Below are 26418 nucleotides of genomic sequence, written 5' to 3'. Positions count from 1 at the left end.
TGGCGGCTGTGTACATGGAGAAGTTACAGTGTGCTTAACAGTGTACTCCAGGTCTCTGCGCATATGCACAATCCAGTATAGCAAAACGTCATACTCGGATGAGATTTGCATTCTCTTGTCCTATACTCAGTCTCCAAGGGTATCGTATAATTAGTAGAGCGCAAGGGTTCTTTACAATCTAATCACGGTCCCTTACTCTTACACTTCAGCACAGCCAAAGCCATCGGAACTGCTAGGGCGCACTGAATGGAAAATCATCCCAGTTTTTTTAAATAACAAATATAATGTTTACGAAAGCTTATTATGTTTCAGTTTAACTAGTTTTTCTTTGGCTTATCGCCCATTTCATAACTTGCTTGTAACAAGTTCACGCCATTAGATACAGATGAATATTGTGAAAAAGATTTCTGACTGCTCGAGCGGTCCGAAGGGAATCACAGTGTTTTAAAACTAGGTTCCTTGGCAGTAGGTCTGGTGGATCAAATCCCCGTAGCTGAAGAAATTTGTGATTTCGTCCTGTCGCTGAACTTATCAGTTCAGTTCATCGCAGCTGATGTGCGCCTCTGAATTTGTACACTACCCTTCGATGCCACACCGTCAATCGGATTTGGAATTATGTTTCCACCATTTGAATCGAATTCCAGACCTAAGCCAATAATGTAAACAATGAGTTATTTACTTATTGGATATCACTTCAATGCTTTCACTGGACAGCCATTTTTTTCGAAAGCGTTGTTTCCTGAGAATTGCTTTTTTGTTTATGATAGACCGCTTGAAGTTGAAACAAATATAATTTCAGACGACTTGCATCTCATAGGAATTTGAAAAAAAAAACAATAAATTAACTTTCATTGAATATAATGCGTTTAACTGCATCAAATGCTGACGCTTTGCAATGGTTCAACTAAGTTAAAATGTTTCGTTGATGATTTTAGTTTGTACTCAGTGTCCGAGGCTTCTCGCTAAAGATTCAGTAATAATCATCCAGCTTCATTAGATTCCAGTTACCCTGATACCATCCCTCCATTGACCACAATATCCTGGTGAACCCAATCAACATGCTCATCAGTGTCAGAGCCAAACTTTGCAGGGATGAAGTTTAGATGGGAATGTAGAAAATGAATATTTAGTGACATGTGGCACTTCATAGGTTTTTATGCTTGAAGCAAATTGTCATCTAGCTACACGTACTTTGGTGCTCCGTATTTGCAAAGAAAATTTGCAACAGCATCCATGCAATTTCCTCCAGAACCACATCAATTTCCTCTACTTACCTGTCATTGATAACCTGTTTGACTTGTGGACCAACAAAAATGCCTTGCTTGATCGTGGCATCGTTTATTCTAAGAAGCATCAATGTCAAATATCGAAACTCTTCATGGAAATCTTTGTGCCTGTTGACAGCAGATTCCACCCTTACAGACCTTAACCCAGTAGCTCGGCCCGAAACGTGGACAGTGCTTCTTCCTATGGATGATGCGTGGCCTGCTGTGTTCCACCAGCATTTTGTGTGTGGTTGTTGTTTGAATTTCCTGCATCTACAGATTTCCTCGTGTTTGTCCAGTAATTCTGCTTTGCCTTCGACAAACTCAGGAAGCTGATCAGATCACTTAACTCAGATCAGAGTTATCTGATCTTATCTGATCTTATCAGATCAGGCCTACTCAACATAAAGGGCTCAAAATCTGTATCAGTACTGGGGTCGTTTTCCATTCCTGAATCATACATTCAAAACTCAACTGAAGGGGTAGCCAATCATGACTAAGACATGCGAACGGTGGTCTATATAAATGCGAACACTCCCAGAGAGAACAGCCAACAGCTGAACAGGATGTGGTTCCAAATTGGTTAAGGCCAATTTTTATGTAACAAAAGGATCCGGCAATTGTGGACTCGGATAGGTTGTGCTCTCGCCAAGCTATACTCGGTAAATGGGAGGCCTTCAAAAGTGAAATTTTGGAGGAGAGCATCTGTATGTTTCTGCAAAGGGCAAGAGTAACAGTGTTATGGAAGCTTCGTTTTCGAGAGATATTGAGGCACTTGCTAATAAAAAGAAGGTGGTGCCTGGCAGGTATGGGCTGAGGTACCTGAGAAGTGTAAGAAATGTAAGCGAACATTTAAGAAAGACATCAGGAGGGCTAAAAGATCAGAGTGGTAATCAGTGCGTACAGCTGAAAGAGATTGGGCAGATCTTAAGTTATAGTGAGCCTGACATTAGCAATAGACAATAGACAGTAGGTGCAGGAGTAGGCCATTCGGCCCTTCTAGCCAGCACCGCCATTCACCTGTGATCATGGCTGATCATACACAATCAGTACCCCCGTTCCTGCCCTCCCCCATATCCCTTGGCCCCGCTATCTATAAGAGCTCTATCTAACTCTCTTGAATGCATCCAGAGACTTGGCCTCCACTGCCTTCTGGGGCAGAGCATCCCACATATCCACCACTCTCTGGTGAAAAAGTTTTTCCGCATCTCTGTTCTAAATGGCCTACCCCTTATTCTTAAACTGTGGCCTCTAGTTCTGGACTCACCCATCAGCGGGAACATGCTTCCTGCCTCCAGTGTGTCCAATCTCTTAATAATCTTATATCTCTCAATCAGATCCCCTCTCATCCTTCTAAATTCCAGTGTATACAAGCCCAGTCGCTCCAATCTTTCAACATATGACAGTCCCGCCATTCCGGGAATTAACCTTGTGAACCTACGCTGCACTCCTTCAATAACAAGAATGTCCTTCCGCAAATTTTGGAGACCAAAACTGCACATAATACTCCAGGTAGGGTCTCACCAGGGCCCTGTACAGCTGCAGAAGTACCTCTTTACTCCTATACTCAATTCCTTTTGTTATAAAAGCCAGCATGCCATTAGCTTTCTTCACTGCCTGCTGTACCTGCATGCTTGCTTTCATTGACTGATGTACAAGAACACATAGATCTCGTTGTACTTCCCCTTTTCCTAACTTGACTCCATTTAGATAGTAATCTCTGCCTTCCTGTTCTTGCCACCAAAGTGGATAACCTCACATTTATCCACATTAAACTGCATCTGCCATACATTTGCCCACTCACCCAACCTGTCCAAGTCACCCTGCATTCTCATAACATCCTCCTGACATTTCACACTTCCACCCAGCTTTGTGTCATCAGCAAATTTGCTAATGTTACTTTTAATCCCTGTAGCAGTGGGAAAGCTATAGGAGGATATTCTAAGGGACCGGATATATAAGTATTTTGATAGGCAGAGACAGGGTTAGGGGTAGTCAATATGCCTTTGTACATAGTAAGTCGTGTCTAACCAATCGTGTACAGTATGTGGAAGAAGGTATCAGGAAAGATAATAAAGACAAGGCAGTGATGTTGTCTGTATGCAATATAGCAAGGCATTCGAAAGGTCCTTCATAGGATGTTGGTCCAGAAGGTTCAGTCGCTTCATATTAAAGATGAAGTAATAAGTTGGAGTAGACATTGGCTTCGAGGGAGAAGCCAGCGAGTTGTAGGAAATGGTAACTCTCTCACTGGAGGGCTATGACAAGTGGTGTGCAGCATGGATTGGTGCTGAGTCCATTGTTGTTTATCATCTATATCATATAGATATATTATAATGTCGTATTCTGGATGAGCAGACTTGCGGTTGACAAAATTGGGGATATAGTGACTAATGAGGAAGACTATCAAAACTTTCAGCGGGATCTGGACCAATAACTTCAATAATTATTGAAGCAGTCGTCAGGTTTGTTATTTCAGTAACCATGTCTGACCTACTTGTTTGCGGGATGGTTATTTATTTTAAAGCCGCAAGTCAGTTAGGTTAACAGAATTAAACAGTCGTTAAAAATAAACAGTAGACGGAATGTGTAATTGTGGCTTAGTTAAACAGTAATTTGTAGAACCATAGAGAAGATTAAAGAAAAGAATAGGATTTCTCCGGGGATTTGGATCTATGGACCCCTTTTCATTTGAAATGTTGTTCTTCTTGTTCACGCCTATTATTTATATAATTTGTTTTGTGTTTTCTCTTTGTTTCTCTCTGGGTTGGACTTATTTTTTAATTGGGTTAATTAGGATTATTTGCTTTGCGACAGCTTATAAGCAAGCAAATCTCAAGCTTGTATAGTTTATACATTCTTTGAAAATAAGTGCACTTTGAAACTTTGAAATTTAGTGAGGTTTCTTGCACTTTGGGAGCTCCAACCAGGGTAGGTCTTACACGGAGTGCAGTAGAGCACATGGGATGGGTTAGAACAGAAGAATCTGGGAATACTGATCCATGATTCCTTAAAACGGGCATTACAGGTTGAAAGGGCCGTAAACAAAGCTGTCGGCACATTGACCTTCATGAATCAATGCAATGAGCACAGGATTTGGGATGATATGTTGAAATTACATAGATCGTTAGTGAGCATTAATTAGGAACGTTTTGTAACACTTCTGGTCGCCCACCTACAGCAAAGTTGTAATTGAAAGAGTACAGGTAAAAATTTCAAGGGCAACAAGCTGGAGGAACTCAGCAGGTCGGGCAGCATCCGTGGAACCGAGCAGTCAAGGTTTCGGGCCGAGACCCATCGTGAGGACTCAAGAGGGAGGGGCCAGGGGCCCTGTAAAGAAAGGGAGGATGGTGGGAAGGAGAAGGCTGGTGAGTGTCAGTTTAAAACCAATCAGAGGAAAGATCAAAGGGTGGGGGGGGGTGGATACAGGGAGGGGATAGGCAGGAAAGGTGAAGAAGAAATGTAAGGTGAAAGCACTGTGTAGTAGAAGAAGGCAGAATCATGATAGAGGTGATAAGCAGCTGAGGGAGGAGGCAGAGTGAAACTGGGATTGGTGAAGGGAGAGGGAGGGAATTACCAGAAGTTGGCGAATTCAATATTCATGGCAAGGGGCTGGAGACTACCCAGACGATATTTGAGGTGTTGATCCTCCAACCTGAGTTTGGCCTCATCATGGCAGTAGAGCAGGCCATGTATGGAGGCTTGAAAAAAAGTATACACAATTATGAGTGGCAAAAATAGGGCAAATGGAAGCAGACCTTTTCCACCTAGGTTAAGTAAGACGACAACTAAAGGTCATGGCTTAAGTGTAAAAGGTGAAATATTTGAGGGGAACATGAGGAGGAACTTCTTCACTCATCAGGTGCTGAGAGAACGGGACAAGCCTCCAGCGCACCTAGTGAGGGGTGCATGGATTTCAACATGTAAGAGAAATTTGGATCGATGCATGGATAAGGGGGATATGAAGGACTACGGCCTGGGTGAGACTGGGCAGATTAATGTTTCGGCACGGAACAGATGGGCTTAAATGCCTGTTTCGATGCCGTAGTTTTTGATGACTCTATAAAGCTCGGGATTTTCCGTATTTAAGCACGTGATATCTTTCTCGTGTATTAAAATAAACTAATGACTTTTATCAAAGCAGTCATCAGTTTAGTTATTTCAGAAGCCATGTCTCAACTTTTTTGGGAATGTTATTCATCTTCATAAGTGTAATATTAGTTGATTCAGCAGATTTTAATTGTCGTTAAATATCAAGTTTTTAGAAGCCGAGAGGGAATTAAGGGGTTAATTAAACAGTAATTTGCAGAAGCAAGAGAAGGCTTAAAAAAAGGTACAGGAGTTAAACTGCTCTCTAGAATAATTATATATTCCGATCAAATATTTTAAAAAGGAATAAAGGAAGTTATATGGTCATAATTCAAGGAAAGACACCATTAGGCCATTTGATTCCACACTGATCATTAACCATTTATTTGCATTGATCTTGCACTTATGCCTTTTACCCTGCACTCATTCCCCTCAACGTCTCTACAGATTCCATAATGAATCCACACACGGGACATGAATAGCCACGATGGGCTGCGGTATCATACATAACATCTAAAAACACCAAAGGGAGGTACGGGACTGAGAACCAAATGTTCCAGGATGCATATGCTCTGCCCACCACTTATAGAGTGTCCTATTACTGACTGCCATCCTCTTCAGATCCCTACTTTTCTGAACCACAGGACCAGACTCAGTACCAGATGTGTTTCAAATCCAAGGTGTTTCAATATTTCGAAGAAGAAATCTTTCGGGATGATTTTCGTGGATCGTACAGTCTCTGCGAGAAAGGAGCTGTTCTGGTGTTTTGGGTCGATTAGCTCGGTTTCACTCTATTAGCTCTATTAGCCACAGTTCGGTATGTTCCTGATTTTAATCTGTTTCTTTACAGTTAAATGTTTATCCTTGGTACGTCCTGTTTTTTTTTTTGGCCACTGGCCATTTCTGAAGAAACTCGTTTAATGTTTCCTAGACGTGCTGCCTGACTCTGGGTATGTCAGCATTTCCCCGCATTTCAACTTTTCCAGTAGTTTCTTGTCCTTTATTGTTTTATTGTTTGATTCTCTCTTCACCATTTTCCTTATCGTTAGACCTCCTCCAGGCAGGCTGCTGTCATTGGATTGATCGCCATTTTACTGTCAACAGCTATGTATATAATCTATTTGTATGGACTCGAGTTCTCTCTCTCTCTCTCTCTCTCTTACACACCCGCACACAAACACACTCGCGCGCACACACACACACACACACACACACACACACCACACACACACACACACACACACACACACACACACACACACACATTCTCTCACAAATTATCGGAGGTAATTTTCAGCAAAGATCGGATTAAATGCTCATTTCATCAGTTTTCGAAATAATTTTTCATCTATGCACACGCCCCTCCATCCCCCGCTGATTGGACTGCTAAGCTGAATTTTACTTCCTGCGGTTGCTACTTCTGAAGCAGCCGATTTCAGCCATACTCTCTAAATGTACTGTTATCTTATTCGTATGCGTGTGAATTTAACTAAAAAAATGAATTGGCATTCTTTTTTACAAACTTCAGTATTGGTTGCTTAGCTCAGACGTGCTGAGATATATCACAGAAATGCACTGAGAGATATGCCCATGGCGTCCTACCTGATCCAGTCATTTAGAATCGAAATTCCCCCACATATGTATGGATGATGTCCAAGAATATTATAACTTTAGTTGTGTGCAATTACTAAATTAATAAGTTATTGTGTTATTTTAGATAATAACTTATATATTGTCTCCTTAAATTACTGTTTCGAGTGCAATAATCGATATTTCAGTATTCATGGATTTTGATGGAAGACAACACTCCCACCCCTGTCTTTTTCAACCTGGCGATGTTTATAAAGAAGTCATCACTGGGATGGAAGCCGCTCAGACTTCTAGGAAGAGGTATGCTTGGTAGGAAGAGGTGCATAGGCAAACACAACTACAAAAAGAGATTGTATCTGATAGTTATGTGACCCACTGTACCACAACTCAGGGAAGACGGGATGCACTGGTGAAATAAACCCAACGGAAATACAGCCAACGCGACAGATTATTTGCTCCATCTAATATGGTGAAGTCGAATGAAATCACACAACTCTGTTGGAAGTACAGTTACCTCCAAATATTTTTAAATAAGTATTATTCATCATCGTACTTTCTTTCGGAGCTTTATTTGTCCTTTAGTTAATACGGTGTCTATTCAGCAGCAGATGTTCGGAAACAGGAAGACCTTTTCTATTGATCAATAAATATAAAAGGCCATTGACGTATTCTGAGTGAATTTGTCTCAGTTTGAAAGCGGGGAGAAGTGGGAAAGGACATATCATATGCATAACTAGAAATAGTTCAAAATGATTTCATGACCATTATTTTAAAGAAACGATTGACAGAATATTTTAACATACTCTTGAACTCCTCTCTGATTTTTTTCTGTGTCCCTGCATAAATGCATGTGTTGGTGCAACAGCTCAGGAGTTGTAACATAATCCCGATTTCCTGCAGAATGAACATTGGGTCATTGAGATTAGATCGGATGGAATAAATGCTGTTTGTAAATCGTGTGTAAAGGAAATTTACAACACCGGCTGTCCACAGCAAAATAAAGCTACCCGAAATAGTGAACAGTAAATTGATTGTGAATTGGTTGATTGTGGTGCGGATTCCAGCACCCACAGCTTTCCTGTAGATGTCCTTTGTACTTGCCGCAGACTTTTTAAATTTAAGCCTTGTTGTACTAAACATTTCAGCCCCAGGAAAATGGAACCTCCACCAATCTATGCTGTTTCCTTAAAACTTCCATAATGTTTCTGTTCAGACACCGCTACTTCTGAAAACACAACCCTAGTTTCGGCTCTTTGCAGAACTTGTCCTCTAAACCAGTCAGCATCCTGATAAACGCCTTCAGCAACCTCTCCAAGATTTCTTCAAACTTACAATAATGGAACGACCAGATTTGAATGCAGTACTCCAATGGCTGTCAGCAACGAGCTTTTATTTTCTCTCCATGACTGCGCAGGTGTCTTCCTGGTGCTGCGGTTTCTTCCCACATTTCAAAGATGAAGAGATTAGCAGGTTTGTTGTTCAGATGAGTGGAATTTGGCGACATGTTCTTAGTGAGCTGGGCGGACCTGTTAGGGGACTATATCACTAAAATAAAGAAAAATTTTATCTGCAGACGTTACCTAACACATCTTCTTGACTCTTGCTCGCACGTCATACGTTTCTTTACCTAACCTATCAACTCGTGTGGCCGTGGTACTGACGTTGTGTACTTGAATCCCAAGGTATTATTTCTTTACATTCGATCTCCCAAAGTGCAACACCTCAGATTTGCCTGTCAATCCCTTGCCAATAGCTTCTACAGGTCTGTATCTCGTTGCACACTTTGCAATCTGTACCCTATCCACAACAGCAGCAATCTTGCGATTTTCTCCAAATATGCTCAGCCATTCACCCATGTTTTCAGGCAATCCATTTATATAGTACAGACAATGGATTCATTGCAGATCCATGTGAAACAACAAGACGCATCTTCCAGCCAGAAAAGTCAAATCAACAATTATTGCCTGTCTTTTATATGCAATCCATTTCTGAATGCAAACGGCTGTTATTCTGGTTAACATGTATCTTTGTCTCATTGTCGAGCGTACGATGAGAGATCTTATTGAAAGTCTTACAAAAATTCATACAAATAATATCTACAGATAATATCTTGTTCCATCACTTTTGCAGTCCCTCGAAAAACTCAATCAAATTATTACGCATACAGCAATTTTCCTCCCATGAAGCTTTACTGATTGCGCCAGTTATGCAATAGTTCTCCAGATGTTCATAAAACCTATTCTAAATAATACCCTCCAATTCCTCCCAACCAGTTTCGTGAGACTCACGAAGTCTTAAGCTTCGAAGCGTATCCCTGTGCCTCTTTTTGAACAAAGAGAGAACATTACTGCCTAGACTTCCGGAACCATTTCTGTGGATGAGTGGAACACTAGGATCTTTTTCAAGGCTGCAGAGATGTTACAATTTGTCTCTCTGATCAGAGAACTCTGTCTTTCCTCCATATTATATTGTTTCAAAAATATTTCAAATTTTAAGAAGTAGTTGACACAGCGACGATCAGAGTGAAAACATCTGCCGAATGAACTCTGACAGCGCTGTTCACCGTCTTATCAAAATATGTAGGTTGAAATTAAACACACATGAGATCTGGTTAGCAACCTCCTGTCTAAATACATGGAAACCGTATTAGCTTTACTATAAATCTCTAGTTATGATTATCAGCCTGGCTCGAAGCAAATTTTGGGAATGAAAAAATCCCTCTTTTCATTCACAACGTTTAATTAACCGTCTACGTACGTGGAAACGCACTAACATATTCCAATCTTAAAACCACAATTATTTAAAATTGCCGGCAGCTTTCACTATGAGTGACTCCGAATCCCACCACATTACTTCAATTGAAATACAACTTTTGCTCAATGTTTTAAAAGATTCATTTAATTAAGGTACCTTAAATCAATGCTATCGTCTGGATTTTTCTCAGTAAGAACCGAAATGCAGTTTTTATTGGCAAAACAACGACGGCTTAAGGAAAGCTACCAAACTACTTCATTAATTCTCAAACATTACCTGGGACGCCAACAGCCGCCAAAACAGGGTAATGGAGTAAAAAAGACCAGACACGTCACCATGCATTTTGTGTCAGAATCCGCAATATTTGGAAGTTGAGTAACTGCATAATAAAGCGTGATATTCAATCCCTCCTTTTGTACATTTGTTCCAAATCCGAGTGACGCAATTATCTTGTGTCAATTGTGAAAGACGCACTTTGGCTGCAACGGCAGCTGCGTTATTTCCAATTAAAAAACAAATTCTATATTACTTATATTATTCGAGTTATTAATCCCGCGATGCCACCGGGATTAGAATTCTCATTGAATTCTAGCACTGATTTCTGTTCCTATTTTTCATTAAGTTCTTTACGGTTTATCGTTTGATCACACTGTATTGGGATTTTTACATTTAGGAATGATTCAGGATATCAATATTCAAGGTTCAAGCTGACTTTCCAAAGTCAGTATTTCACACTTAATTTCGTCCATGTATACCCACATGACGCATCTTGACGGATAGTCCTATTTTCCACCACGTCAAGTCGACAGAAGTTGATGATTTTTCTATCTCTATAGCAGTAAATACGGGATTATTAACTGCACAATCGTTTAGAAATATGAATCGCGATTGGCTACCTATATAAAATACACATATCATGCTTTTTAAGCCCAGTAGCAATGAAGTTAATACGAATAACGCAAATGGGTGTTTGATAGTCGGTATGGATCTATGGTCTGAAAACCTTGCCTCCATGCCGTGTTTTATATTACTCGAGAAACGTTTGATCAACATGCTGGGCAGGTGTTCTTCAAGTTACTAAGTAATACGGCTAATGAACTTCAGATGCATTCTTAAGCTCTAAATCCGCCAGAACTGGCACATCTAGCCCAACCTAAATGCATTTGAAATTAATCCCGCCCTACAAAATAAGATATGGTTGTTTTCTCCTCTCTTCCTTGTAATTTTCGATTTTATTTTTTATTGAATAGACAACATCAGCAATTCCTTAAATAAACTGTTTTTGAAATTATTAACTTTTATGTAACTGTTTATAACTAATTCGGATCATCATACTCATTTGGTAAGGTAAAGGTTGCCTTATAATGAAGCTTATATTTGGTTCGCACCGTCTTAAATCCCCTCTTCTAACAAGTTCTCACCGTCTCCTATGTACTATTTTGGTCATACGCGCTCCGTGGAAAAAGTCCCTGAATATCTATGTGTAAAAATTCTGACCAGTTGCTGCTGGCAAAGTCACTTACAAAGCTGGAGCCACAAAGAATGCAGAATGTTGAAACATCCTTGCAAATCACGTTTAGTGAATCGCTCTGCTCGTAGTTAAATATTATGCAGACAGAGTAGAAGACGGGACGAATGGTGCTGGATCTTTATAGACATGTTCCTTTCCAATAAATGCGATACTCTGTTGCTGTTGGAGGAAGACAGATTTTCAGGTAAAGACAAAAGCAACCTTGTTCTCGGATCAACTGCCTTTTCACTGTATCGTTGTGGAGATGAAGGGAAGGGAAGGCTATAGTGCCAGAAGATTCAATGGTAAGCGAGACGTGAGCGGTTTTGCAGCTGAAATACAGACTCCTGAATAGTTTCATGCCTCCATCATTCTAAGCTAAAGATTGCCCTGAACACGCAGCAGGATGTTCTGGAGTGGAGCGTGAAGACATATGTCATGGAATTTATCGAAGACGCCGTTAAAAAGACTTACCACAATTTGAATGTAATGGTCTAGATGGTAAGCTAAAAAATGTAGTAACCACTATGCTAGCAATCTCAAGAAGAGGTCGAGAAATTATGTAAATACTCATATCACAGAAGTTGCTATATTTGCCTTTATCTTAGGAAATGAAAACGGGCAGGTGGTGTCAATGTTGTATGGAAAATACTATGAGAATAGTGCCTATAACAGTGCAATTTCAAAGTTATTATGAAAAGGTATAAGATACGGAACAGGGCGAAAAATTATTTCGTAGCACAAGGGAGGACATGGTGAAAGTAGTTTTGAAGCAGATACTTGAAGGTAAACGGCACATAGCAAGTGGGAACACTTCAGACAAAGCAAGCAGTGCGGGACAGATGATTCCGCTGGTGAAAGAGATTTGTATGACTAAAGGTCTATCTCAGAATGTCATGCAGAGAGTAAAATAGAGGAGAGAGCCGGGACTATACAGGTTGGTGCTGGATCGCAAGAGGGGGTATTTGTAGAATATCTACGAGATGGCTTTTTAAAACAGATCGTGGTTAAGCCCGCAAAGGGGCTCCTGCTGGATTGGGGCTAGTGCAATGAATCGGAAGTGATTAGAGAGCTTAAGGTAAAGGAACTCTTAGCGAGGAGAGATCATTATACGATAGAATCCACCGGGCAATTAAAGAGGGAGAAACTTAAGTCAGATTTGTCAGTAATACCCTAGAGTAAAGACAATATACAAAGGCATGAAAGACAATCTGGCTAAAATTGATTTGAAGGGAACACAAGCAGGGATGATGGCAGAACAGCATTGGCTGAAATTTCTGGGAGCAATTCGGAAGACGCACGATAGGAACATCACAAAGCCGAAGTATTCTAAAGGCAAGATTCTTGTGATTGACAAGAGAAGTTAAAACCAACATAAAAGCCAAAGAGAGAAGATATAATAGAGCAAACGATAGTGCAAAATTAACGGCCAATAAATGGCCAATAATATTAAAGAGGATACAAATATTCTTCAGATATATAAAGTGTAAAAGGGAGGTGAGAGTAGATAATGTAAAGCTGGAAAACGATCCTGCAGATGTAGTAATCATAATCAAAGAAATGGCGGACGAACTGAATAAGGCCTGACGAAGGGTCTCGGCCCGAAATGTCGACAGTGCTTCTCCTTATTGATGCTGCCTGGCCTGTGCTGTGTTCCACCAGTATTTTGTGTGTGTTGTTGTTTGAATTCCAGCATCTGCAGATTTCCTCGTGTTTTAACTGAATAGGTAAGCTGGCTGTGAGAAATTCAAATATACACAATTTAATATCTGTAATTAATCAAACCAATTCCATGTACAATAGCAGTTTTCAGCCCGGCTTCAGACCAGTGTAGTGAGAGGAGTCATGCTGTTCTCCTTGTGCACAAGTAAAATTAAATGTGATTGAGTGGAGGGTCGCCGAGATGGCTATCCTTCACTTCGTAAAACAGAAGAAAGGGATTCAGCCCCATTAGCTGATTACTCCAAAATCATAGTGGTCTCATGTTCGAGTCTTCTACTGGAACGCTACTTTCATTCTGTGCCGAAATATGTGTGTGTGTGTGTGTGTGTGTGTGTGTGTGTGTGTGTGTGTGTGTGTGTGTGTGTGTGTGTGTGTGTGTGTGTGTGTGTGTGTGTGTGTGTGTGTGTGTGTGTGTGTGTGTGTGGAACAAGTACTGGTGACAGCCTACCGACGAAAGAACTGCCTGGAGTCCTTCTAGGAATGTCTATTCCAAGTGCTGCTGACAACATATTCTGCTTTAAGTACAACGGAAAGCCGACGAGAATGCACGACCCGCACGTTAAGCCAGTGGAGCCACCAGACCAGGGAACAGATTGTCAAAACAATCCTTGATAAGATGGACTGCTGGACGAGACTCTCGATTTTTGATATTTATCACATTAATTAATCACCATGCATTGTAACTTTTACGTATTCTCGGCATTTATTTTCTGTCTAAATGCAGAAGTGTCTCACTAATATTCCTTAAACGTTTCTTCATTCTGATGGATGAATGTGAGGCATGTGCTAACGAGTGGTCTATACACTCAGCAGGAGGATTGCCAATGCAGCCAGTGATCTACTGAAATTCAGTAATATTTGTGTTGTCCTCCACAGGACAAAAAGAATGAAGTGTGGAAGTTACGGTTAAGTAAGGGTTAAATCATCGGCCGGGCAACCCTGGCTTGAGGCATTAGTAGTGAACCCAGATCTTTGAAGTCATACCGCCCAGGCCAACCTTGCTTTCTGCAGAAAAGGTAGGCGACGATCACTGCTGCGGTGTGTAATCAAGCTAGATGAGTGGGGGCTCTGAATCGAGACCTCTTCTCATAACCCCGCTTTACACAGCTGGGGGGTGGGGCTGGCGGAGACAGACAAGACTGGAATCCAACGGAGGCATGAAAAACACACACAAAAAACTAAGTGACAATTGCTTTCCTAACTTCTAAGTGTACATCCGTTGCCAGCATTGTAGTTCCTTTTGACGTTTAATGTGAATGGCGATTGATCTTGCAGGCAAGAAATTGAAACATGCACAATTTACCTACTTACTAATGGTCAATAACCGAGACGATAATTTTGTATAAACGTAGCAGTTTTTGTCCTGGCTTGACAGACCTGTGGTGACATTTGCCAGGCTGTTCTCCTTGTCAGCAAGTAACATAAATTGTGTTTGAGGTAAGAGTGTCTGCGTTCCAGTTATTTTAACTTGTTATCGGCGACACTAGGCAATACCTAGTTCATAGAGACACTACCGGAGAAAATTCTAAAGGACAGGGTTTATGGAAGAGGGGGCTCTGAGTAGAAATGGACAGTATTGCACTCGGGGAGGGCACCCTTGTTCCCCTAATTTGATTGTTCTTTATGAGCATAACAAAAGGAATCTATGAAGGTAAGGCGAGTGGCAGTAACTACAATCTGGACATTAGTAAGGCATTGGATAATAATCCGCTTGGTACACTTGTCCATAAAGTGAACTTGTTATTTAGATCCAAAATGATGAGTGACAAAGTGTGGTGGTAGAGGAATATTTTCCTGATGTTAACTTTAATGCCTTAGGTGCCTTTGCTATTTGTGCTAAATATCATCGACTTTATGTAAACGGCAATGATACAAAAGGATAGCTTGTGGATGGTAGGAGAGATTTTGCTGTTGTGGTTGACAAGGACTTTTGTCAAAGGTTACAGAAAGAAAAACAATGAAATGGAAGACTAAGTGCAGATGAAATTTAATCCAGAAAATGTAAGAAGGTGTGTTTTAGAAAATAACATAGAAGTAGGAAATACTGTACTTAACACAAAATTTAAGAAAATAGATGATATTTTATCATGTCGCACCAGACAGTCAGCCATTCTTGTCTGTCGCGTGGTGTCATGATTGATCTCCTTTCGGATTAACCAGGTCACGATATGAACGTTCCTGACTCGAGCCTTGTATTTTTTTACAAGGTTCAGCGGTTAGCTCGACACTCAACCCGGCACGGATGAAAAGCGTGCTCGGGAGTAGCCCGACTTGGATTCGAACTCGTTAGCCTTTGCTCCGGAGTCCGGCGCAGATGCCATTGCTCCACCAGCCGACCAGGAACATAGATAAACCCTTGAACCACGAAGCCATAGCAGGCTAAGTCGGATTTCTGCAGATAGGTATTTGGTGATTGTCAAGGACCTGTTGAGCTGAAGTGTTGGTTTTGATCTGGAATATTCTGTGAATAGATGTCTTTATAGTAAACTGACTTATATGAGATCTGGTATCATTATTCTTTCAGAGGCTTCTACTATATTCCCACAAACGAGGTTCGTGCACAAAATTAGAGCATTCGGGTGATAAAATGACGGACATAACCTTAGTCTGAGAGTCCTGGAGTTTTAGGTGAATCAAAATGTCTTAAGTGGCTGCAAGATGGTTTCTGAGACAATATGCATCCACCAAAGCTGCTGTAATTGTCCTTCATTTAATAGTGAACCGGGAAAAGGTGAAATTGCTGATTAGGAAATATTTTGAGAACATTCACAATAATTCTGTCGGATGCGAGATTGTTATAGAAAGACGATAAGTTTTGTTCTCAAGACAAGCTCCTAAATTGGGAAAGGCTGGCGGTCATAGATTAAGAGGAGACCTAGTACATTTGTACTTGGAGCAGTTGTTCTGCAATTAAAATTAATTCGGACCAGTAGAAATCATTCAAAATAGAGATAAACAGGGTTCAGTGCTTGCTTGTTGCAGCAAGAGTGAAAGGCATCAATGTCAAAATTCACCAAAGTTCGAATAGAGTGGTAAATCAAGCTTGGATCGATAAAACGCAGCATATAATATTACAGGTAATTACAAACAAACACATTCTTGAGGGATTACACAAAGTGTAGAATGTTAATTAGGATGTAGAAGGAGGGGCCATGATATACACATAGCCGTAAGTTTAAGAGAAACCTAAGTCACTCTACAATAGTATTATCTGCAAGAATGGCGATTATGAAATATTGGGACACTTTGGGGAATACAAAAACAACCCATGTGTAGCGTCGTAAATATGGGCCAGTTCTCAAATTAATAACTAATCTATTTTCACGAAGGGAAGTATGTGAAGGGTGGTGAACTTAGAGTAAGATTCATTGTGAGTATGGACAAAGTGGAGGTGTAAACGGCGTGAGCGTATAAGGCAACTATAAGTAACCCCAGAGCCAATGATAGATATTTTACAGCATTCTCTCAAGTACGGAATTTAATTGAAAAGGCCGAACTGATTAGCTATCGCACCATGGTGTCGTGAACGGCAATCCTTTCTCACTGCTTCATTTCTTGAGAAGGTAACGCAGGGAAGCAGGTGTTTTCTATGCCACATTTGACAAAGCTTCGAATGGTGAACTGATCCAGAAGTTTTTGACACATGGGAACCAAGGCGAGCTGTCAAATTGGATCCAAACTTGATTCAAATTTCAAAGTACATTTATTATCAAAGAATGTATACTTTGTACAACCTTGTAATTCAACTTTTTACAGGCAGACACAAACGCAATGAAACCCAATACAGTAGAACCTATTAAAAAAGAACGTTAAAAACACTATATGCGAAATAAAGAAGAAATTTTGCAAACAGTAAAAAAAAAACAAGTGACACTCAGAACTAAAGCTCTGGCCACGAAGCCATTTTGCAGCGGTCCAACAGCTTGTGATTGGAATGTATATTTTGCTGGAAGAATGGTGGGGTGCAGCAGAGACTGTTGAAGTGGCAGTTCTTGTATGTAACATACACTAAAATCTACTAATACAAATGGCAAATTTGTGGAAGATGCTAATATAGTTGAACTCTGCCATTGTCGGCCAGAAGCCTGGCCGTGAAACGAGAAGGACTAGCCATGAGTCCAGCAACCCCTTCCCGTAAACACCCAGAGTTACAGCACCGCCAGTAAAAATTCCAAAGACCTCATTCCGGGGAGAAGAAGGATCTCGCTATGATGACGTAAGAACTCACGTGGTGACGGCAGAAGCCATAGGGCATTCGGCCCAGGTCAGAGAAATCTGACGAGCTGCTGTTGGCGGTGTATGCTGCAGTAGGGTTGAAGTGCTTAACTGGATAAAGAAAACTAATAAATTTGCAAAAGTAATGTAAAGATATGTAAAATGGTAAAGGGTAGCTCATTAGAAAAGGTAGTTTAATCCTGTCAAATCTGAAGTCATATGTTTTTGGAAAAATATAAGAATAGTGCATTACAGTAAATGACTGGGTACTAAAGAATTTTGACGTTACAGCTATATACGACCTTCGTCATAACCCACATGGACTATGTGTGTTGTGTGGTCACCTCTCCACAGGAAGGATGTGGATACCAGAGAGAGAGTGCAGAGGAGATTGACACGGATGTTGCCTAGATTGGAGAGCATGCCTTATGAGAATAAGTTGTGTGTACGGCCTTTTTTCCTTGTAGCGACGGAGGATGAGCGGTGATCTGATAGAGGTGTATAAGATGACGAAGGGCGTCGATCGTCTGCATAGCCAGAGACTTACTTCCTAGGGCTGAAATGGCTAACACGAGGGGGCATAGATATAAGGTAAACGCAAAGTACACTGCACCGTGGTCAAATCAACACGTACAAAACCCTTGATGAACTCAGCAGGTCGGGCAGCATCTGTTGAAATGAGCAGTCAACGTTTCGAGCCGAGACCGTTCGTCAGGACTGCACGACTGAGTCCTGACGAAGGGTCTCGGCCCGAAACGTTGACTGCTCATTTCAACGGATGCTGCCCAACCTGCTGAGTCCATCCAGCTTTTGTACGTATAGATAAAAGGTGCTTGGACACGGGTATCTAGGGGGAATGTCAAGGTAGATTTTTCACACAGACAGCGGTGGTTACGTGGAATGCACTGCCGGCGGCGGTGGTGGAAGTGGATACAACAACATCTTTTAAGGCCCTCTTAGGCAGGTGAATGGAACTTAGAAAATTAGAGGGCTATGCGCTAAGGAAGTTCTATGAAATCTCTAGAGTAGGTTGCATGGTAGGTACAGCATTGTGGGCCGAAGGGCCTGTAATGTGTTGTAAATTTCTATACCCTATGTTCTATGTTCTAAAAGACATGGGTATTCAGGTTCGTATTTCCATGAATGTGCAAAGTCGATCGACAGGATGATGAGATGATGAAGGCTCATGACATGCTTCCTTTCATCGGTACACCTACGGTATATAAGAGCCGGAATTTAAAATTGCAAAACACTAGTTAGACGAAACTTGGACTATTGTGTGCAGTTCTGGTGATAAGAGGATTTGTCTGCTGTGGAGAGGATGCTGATAATGTTGCCTGTTTTAGAACAACTTAAGTGTTGAATAGCCTGGAATGTTGAAATCTTGCCGCGGATTGAAGAAGGGTGAGAGACATGGAGCAAGAGATAATTAGAATCAATATCTGAAAATACTGATATCAAATAAAAAGACAGCGGGTTCAGGTGCGCGAAAGAAAGATTATCAAGTTTGTTAGGTGTCACGTTTTCTTACACAAAGTGCTGTTTGTTAGCAGGAAACCCCAACTGAGGGAGTAATGATATCAAATGAAATTGTTATGTTTGAGAACTGTATCGACAAGACACTAAAGTAGGCAAGGCACAGGGTGACACTGTCGTAATGTAAGCATACAAAATTTATGTAGACGGGTGAAAAGTATCAGCATAGATTTGGAGGGCCCAGTTCGCCGTTTTTGTAATGTATGATTGACTCCCAGCTGTTCCACAGTTGACCTGTCCCAGTAATGCTGGGAGACAGCAACTTGTGACAATCCACGTGGAAGAATTCATCAGAAGAGACAAATACTGCTGTGAGATTTAAAATTATATCTCAAATAGAATTCTCATTAGCCGTTATCGCTCATACTGCTTTAATACAGTATGGTGCGGTAAGGACGTGATAGGGATGAACGACACCCTCTGTGCAGATTAGTAGTGAATGTATAAAAACAGGAGGATTCTCACAGACAACTCTGAACGAAAAGTGCAAACAAAGCATCCATCTTAAATGATTTATTTTCAAATTAGTATATTAAGTAAATATTTAAACCCGTTTCTAAATTCATCTCTGAACTTTCTTTGAGTGCCTGCATAAATGCATGTGTTGGTGCAGCAGCTTAGGAGCGTCAACATTACTGCGGTTTCCTGGAGAATGAATCTTGGACTGCTGGGGCTTGAACCGGTCGAATAATTGGTGTTTGTAAACCGAACAAATAAAAAATTGACAATACGAGTCGCCCATAACACGATGAAACTACCCGAGATAGTGAAAAGTAAAACAATAGACTTACGTCGACTCTCCATTTCTGAGTCCTTCTGTTTCTCTCCATTGCTGTGAATACGGAGTCTCTTGCGGGCTCTGCTCGCTGCTAGAATGTGCCTAACGGTGAGTGCGTTGAGCAGTAACATCATGACGAAAGGTGCACACGGATTTAAAATGTGGTCAATCCAGTTAAATGCTGTCCATAAAACATTGGAATAAAAGCTTGACCTAAAGTTGCAAAACCACGGGACATTATCGATTATGTACAAAGGTTCAGTTGCAAAGTACATAGGGATGTTTTTCACGAAAGACAGGGCGCAAAACACCCCTATAACAATAGCAGCCGTTGTCTCGGTGCAATATTTCGTTTTTAGCTTTGGCCAGCAAATCGCTACAAACCGATCAAATGTAAAGGCGACAGTTAACCAGACAGAACAGTCCCTGGTTGCAAAGATTAGAGCAATTCGAAATCTGCAGACTGGGGTGGCTTGGAGAAACAGAACCGGGAAATACAACATACTGATCCGGTGTAATATCACCGCCGTGATGAGGACCAGAAGATCCGTCACTGCCATGCCAACCAGGTACCAGGTGATACACCGAGAGAGACCACACCTTCCGCGCGACAGAATAACGATCGTCACCAAATTACCTGATTCAATAAAAAAGACACATTCAACTCCTTTAGTTTTGTGGCAATCTAATTACATTGTAAATTAAAGAAAGACATTACCCAACATGACGGACGCAATTTAATCTATAATGTCATAAAGATGTTCAGCTCTGACAATACAAATCGCGGAAATATGGGTGTGACATGAAAATATGGAGATCCAAGCCATCGTGAAACAATTTCCACGCAGACTCTAATGTACTTTCTTCAGGAGGATGAGATGGGGTGGCGGGGGCAGCAGTCAATTGAAACTGAAATCATTATTGCAAACATTGGGACAGCCCTCTCTGAATGCATCCACCATCAATTATCAGATAAGTTTGTGAATTCTTAGCGATATTTTCCGATATTTAGAAAAAAAACTCGATCATATAGAAAAGCATGTCAGAACTGATTTCAGGAAAACCATTGAAGTCATGATATTGAAATAAAATGAAACTCATGGCTTTGCATGACAGTGATAAAATCGTCATGCTCAACGGATGGAAAAACAGCACTGTATAAATGCCCTACACTGATGCAAAGACATAACCTGTTATCTGACTGAGAGGGCACCAACTCTCAAATCGATTGTCTGCAATAAAATCTATTATTCCGTTATTACCTGGAACTCCAACAGCTGCTAGGACAGGGTAATATATAGCGTACAGCAAACCCGCCACGTTTCCGTGCATCGTTTTTCAGAAGTTCTGACAGTCTCCGGAGCTGCAGTAAACTTGATGATGTTTGAAATGCAAAATGTTCTCCTAATATAATGGTAGGGAATCCTCTGTGGGCCAATTAAGCCTCATCACCCATCATATTATTTGCATTCCTGAAATAAACAAACTGAAATGTCATCTTTTTATCGTACACTGTATATTAAATAGTGTGTTGAGAATATTAGGTCGATGCAGAGATACACATAATAGGACATGGATCGAATAATGGAAATGCCCGCTCTTGTTTAATCTTAACTATCCGGCCATCTGTTATACGAGCGTGGCGGTGGACGAACCCAAGTGCAGAACACTGGCGCGGAGGCAGAGTCGGGAGGCGTTATTGACGTAGCGAGCGTGGAATCGGTATCCGAAAGCAATGCTAGACTTAGAACTGGCAGTCCTAAGAACCATGAATCAAGATTATTCACACTGGAGTCGACCAACGAAATGGCTGCTCCTTGTTGTGATTACAGGGTCTTTATCCTGCATTTTCTGATGGAAAACAGGTGTGTGTAGTTAGTGGAACCTGGGAATGGTTGGAAACTAAACGAGGGGATTGAGGCCCAAATCCTGAGGTAAGTAGCAAGGTGGAGGATTGCCAGAAGGGACAATGACACCATCTTCTATTTCAAATATGGTTCATTTTTATGAACCTTTTTTTTTCGTTATTCAGCTTTAATGTTGTAGAAGCTACATATAGCATTGTGTGATTTTATGCTTGCCTTCTCTACTAAAAACAGGGTATTCTGTGATTATTCAATAGTTTGTGAAACCTGTAACGTAATTAGTTATTCGAACCATGACATTTCTAAAAGATGGAGAGAAGGTGGGACAAAGTGTAAAGTAATACGACACGAGGAAAGAAGCACTCATAATCGGAGAATATAAAGTATATTGACCGTTAAAACAAACAAGAATCATCATTCAAAAAATTACGAATATAACTTACATGTGATATTCACGACAAATACGTAAACAGCACCATCATCCATCAGAGCAAGCTACCTATCCAGAGGCGGAAACTTGTACACATATGTACCCTATATGCCCTAGATGTGTGTCACAACGGGAACCATTGAAAAGGGCAACTCGCGTTGGGCGTGAGCTTCACTTGGGCCAATAAAAATAAGTGAGGATAACAGGAGCAACCATTGTGAGAGCGGTTATTGTCGCAATAAGACAGGATTAGACCGTGGAACTGATGCGTTGACTCAAGCGGTTTCAGCGAAAATGTAAATTCCAAGATTCAGGAGGCCATTCGAATCAGGGACAGATTGAATAGGCCATTTTTGGAGTTTGAATTCGAAGGTTTTGGCTCAAGCGGCTTCGACAAGGAGGCACAAGAGAGTGGCAGCTGGGAACAGTTTTTTTTCCTATCAGTAGCTAGCTAAAAAGAATACAGCTTTCAAATAATTAAACAGAGTAGGGATGTTGGATCTGGTGATGTGTATAGGTGCATGATGATAGCCTGGAATCCGAGCCTTCAAACACTGCTGTGCATCAGGGAGGGGAAGAGTTACCTTGACACCATGTTTCCGGAGGCTGTCACAACAATTAAATTCACTGCTTCATATTCTGTCTGCGGCAAGGGACAACAGTGCACCTCCCAGTGAGACAGATAGAAGGATCCAACAGTTGTGCCGCAGGAGCCTGAGCCTTTGAACATGCCCTATAGATCTCAGATTGTTCATCCTTCCGGGGCTGAGAGTGGGAGCTGTAGGATGATGAGTAGTGGAAACGTGGCACCATGGTTCAAACAGGCGGATGCGGCCAGAAGAGTAATGCCGTTGTAATAGTATAGTTAGACAAACAGATACAATTCTGTCCCAAAGATCACGATCAAGTGTATGAAACACTTGTCAGGCAGTGCAGGGTATTATCAACAGTTTGGGTCAGCATATGGCAGAAAGGATGTGTTGTCATAGGAGAGAGTCCAGAGGAGATTCACGATGATGATTCTGGGAATGAAGGAGTTAACATATGTGGGACGTTTTACAGCTATGAGCCTCAACATACTGGAATTTAGAAGAATGCTGAGGAGGTGGGAGGGATCTCATTGAAATCTACTGAACGTTGAAAGGAATAGAGAGGGCGGATGTGGAGAGGATGTTTCTATGGTAGTGGTATCCAGATCTACAGGGCGCGGCCTCAAAATTGACTGGCGACCCTTTAGAACAGAGGTAAGGAGGAACCTATGTCGCCAGAGAGTAGTAAATCTGTGGAATGCTCTGCCCCAAACTGCATATTCAGGCGGAACTTGAGTGCTTCCTGATCGGTCAGGGCATAAAATGATATGGCGAGAAGGCAAGTGTATGAGGTTGTGTGGAATCCGGGGTCAGCCATGATGGAATGGTGGAGCAGACTCGTTGGACTAAATCGCCTGTTTCTGCTCCTATGTCTTATGGTGTTATGGTCGTATGGAGCCTCCGCATTTGAACTTGCCCCATAGGTCTTAGATTGTTCATTGTTGTGGGAATGAGAAAGGACGCTGTACGAAAGATGAGCAATCGAACTGTGACACTATGGTTCAGGCCGCCGTAGGCAGAGAAGAGTAATGCCGTTGTAATTGCTGATAGTATATTCCAAGGAATATGCACAATTATTGCCATGCTCCATGTACATGTGGACGATTTAGGAAGAACAAAGAAAGAGGTTCTGCAGAGGAACTGTAACAGTTAGGGAGTAAATTAAAACGCAAAACCAGAACGGTAACGATCTTTGGATTGTTATCTGAGTCTCAGTAATTTAGCATGAGATAAGAGAGCTAAGTTCCTGCCAGACACATTGTTGTGGGAGAAGTGTGTTCGTATTCATGGGACATTGGCACCAGTTTTGCGAAAAGTGGGAGAGAGTCTGATGGGACTAGAGTCCTAGTGAGTCGCAAACCTAGGACAGTGGATGAAGTTTTAGGCGGAATAATAGAGCGTGGCGTGGGTTCTACAGCTTTAAAAAAGATGGAAAAGTAAATGGAAAGGAAAGTGCAGGGACGTTTCTGACGATGCTTGACCTGTAGCTTATGGTCTCATGGAATCTGACATGTCAATGAAATATTCTCCTATCCGTTATTCAAACGTAGAGGTAATAAAGCTGAATTAATTAAACCAGGTGTACGACTACAATTTTGGATATATTTCCGAAATTCCGCAATCTGCAACGGAATCCAACCACTGTAGGGCCCTTGGTTGGTCAAGGTCGACCACGAAATTTGAGTTCCAGCTCTCTACATAATACGCAAGTCAGTTGGCAAGTAAAAGCAGTACGATATGGAGAGAAACTTGTTGTCCATATATCAGGCTCCCCATTCCACGCAGTTGATGAATCCAAATGAAAGGCAGAGACCGATACTTCTGATTACCAGGGGAGTCTCAGAATATGCCAGTGAATATTGGGTTCATCGTAAGACTGCCTTATGGGAACCAGCTCCGGAATTTTCCACACGGTTGATTCCCGAAGACTTTCAGAAGCAACGGGTTTTAAGGCGCTAGTAACCCGCTTTTGCGCATTCTCCCAGCAGTAGAATCGGCTCCACCAGGCTTAGTAGCTAAGCCATAAGATGCACTTGGATTTCAGAAAATTAATTGAAACGCATGCTATAAGGGGCATTAAATAAGTAATGGGTGTTTATCCCCACGGCCAGACGAAAGAGCTGATTGCGGACTTCTGGAAGGGTAAGACGAAGAAACACATCCCAATCCTCATAGAGGAATCAGAGGTGGAGAGAGTGAGAAATTTTAAATTCTCTGAGGATCTAACTTGGTCCCAACATACTAATTTTGAGTGTATTTGTTGACATAACGTATCTCTTCAAACTCCTAATAAAGTATAGCCGCTGTCTTGCCTTCTTTATAACTGCATTCTTACACAGTTGTGAATGCAGCAGCAAAGAATAAGAAACTGAGACAGGGTTTAAAACAAATCCCGAAATTTATTAACCTCGGCTCAGAACTTAGAAAAGCAAACGAGCGACTAACTTAACCGGAAGTTAACAGTTAGGTGGCAATATCCAACAAACAGTCGAACTTAGAAACTGTTCTTAACGTGTTCTCATCCAATCACAGACTTAAAGTGATAAATTCAAAAGTCCATGTGATTTGTACAGTCATTAAGGAGAGACTTCCCCGAAACAACAATTCCTTCGAAGTAACAATGAATCTGCCGATCTCACAGCTGGGAGATACCTTGTTCGCAGAAATCACGAGGAAATAAAAGGAACTGACTTTTTGACTGGAGGGTGGTCACTGCACAGACCTTCCCAAATTTGCAGAGGTTTAACTCAAATGTGCATGTCACAATTCCTGAACGAAGTTACAAATGTCTATCATTCCGCAAAATGCAGAACGACATTAACTATATCCAATCTTTCAAACTCAGATAACTCCGGTGATGCCTTCACTCTCTGTAAGGGAAAAATAAACGCGCAACTAACAAAACTGGTGAAGCCTCCACACCTCCGACCGGCAACAACAATATTGCACATAAATATAAATGAGAATGCGTCACAGTCGCGGGATTTGGTTTAAAACCTGTTTGGAACATATCATCACGTGACATAACATCACACCACGGTCATGAGACAATTACATCATCTCACTCACAAGATTATCATCCCATTGTCCAGTGTTCAAAATGTGAGCATGTAACAACACAAAGAAGTATTTGTACGCTGTAAGCGCCGACAGACGAGGAGATGAGATCAAAAATCATTTGAACGGAAAAGATGAAAACTGAAAACAAGCTAGCAAATAATATCAAAGTAGATAATAAAAGTTTTTCAAGTATGTTAAAAATAAAAGAGACTTGAGAATGGATTTTGGACCGTTAGAAAATGAGGCAGGAGAAATAATAATGGGGTACAAGTAGACGGTGGATTAACTAAATAAGTATTTTGCATCAGGTTTAACTGTGGAAGACACTAGAAGTATGCCTGATGTTGTAGTGTGTAAAGGAAGAGAAGTGGGTAGAGTTACTATCACCAGAGAAAAGCTGACGAAAAGCTGTAAGACCTAAAAGTACATAAATCACCCGGACCAGATGGACTGTACCCTAGGGGTGCAGTGTTAGAAAGAGGTAGCTTTAGAGTTTATGGTGGCAATAGAAATAATTTTTCAAATATGATTTGACTCGGGCATGGTGCCAGAGGACTGGAAAATTACAAGTGTACTCCACTCTTAAAGAAAGGCAGCTGAAAGGAAATTATAAACCAGTTAGCCTGACCTCAGTGGTTGGGAAGACGTTAGAGTCAATTATTAAGGATAAGGTGATGGAGTATTTGGTGACACAGGACAAGGCAGTACAAAAGTCAGCATAATTTCCTTCATGAGAAATCCCTTCTGGCGACCCTGTTGAAAATCGTTGAGGAGATTACAAGTTGAACAGATAAAGGGGATACAGTGGATGTTGTAAGGTGCCACACATGAGGCTGTTCGCCTAGTTAAGAGCCCATGGTATTACAGGAAAGTTGCTAACATGGTTAGAGCATTGGATGATTGGGAGGAGGCAGTGAGTGGGCATAAAAGGGTCATTTTCTGTTTGGCTGCCAGTGCCTAGTGATGCTTCACATGAGTCGGTGTTGGGGCCATTTCTTTTTATGCTGTATATAA

Source organism: Hemitrygon akajei, chromosome 25 (genome assembly GCF_048418815.1).
Source record: "Hemitrygon akajei chromosome 25, sHemAka1.3, whole genome shotgun sequence".
Taxonomy (NCBI): Eukaryota; Metazoa; Chordata; class Chondrichthyes; order Myliobatiformes; family Dasyatidae; genus Hemitrygon; species Hemitrygon akajei.
This window is presented reverse-complemented; position numbering follows the sequence as displayed.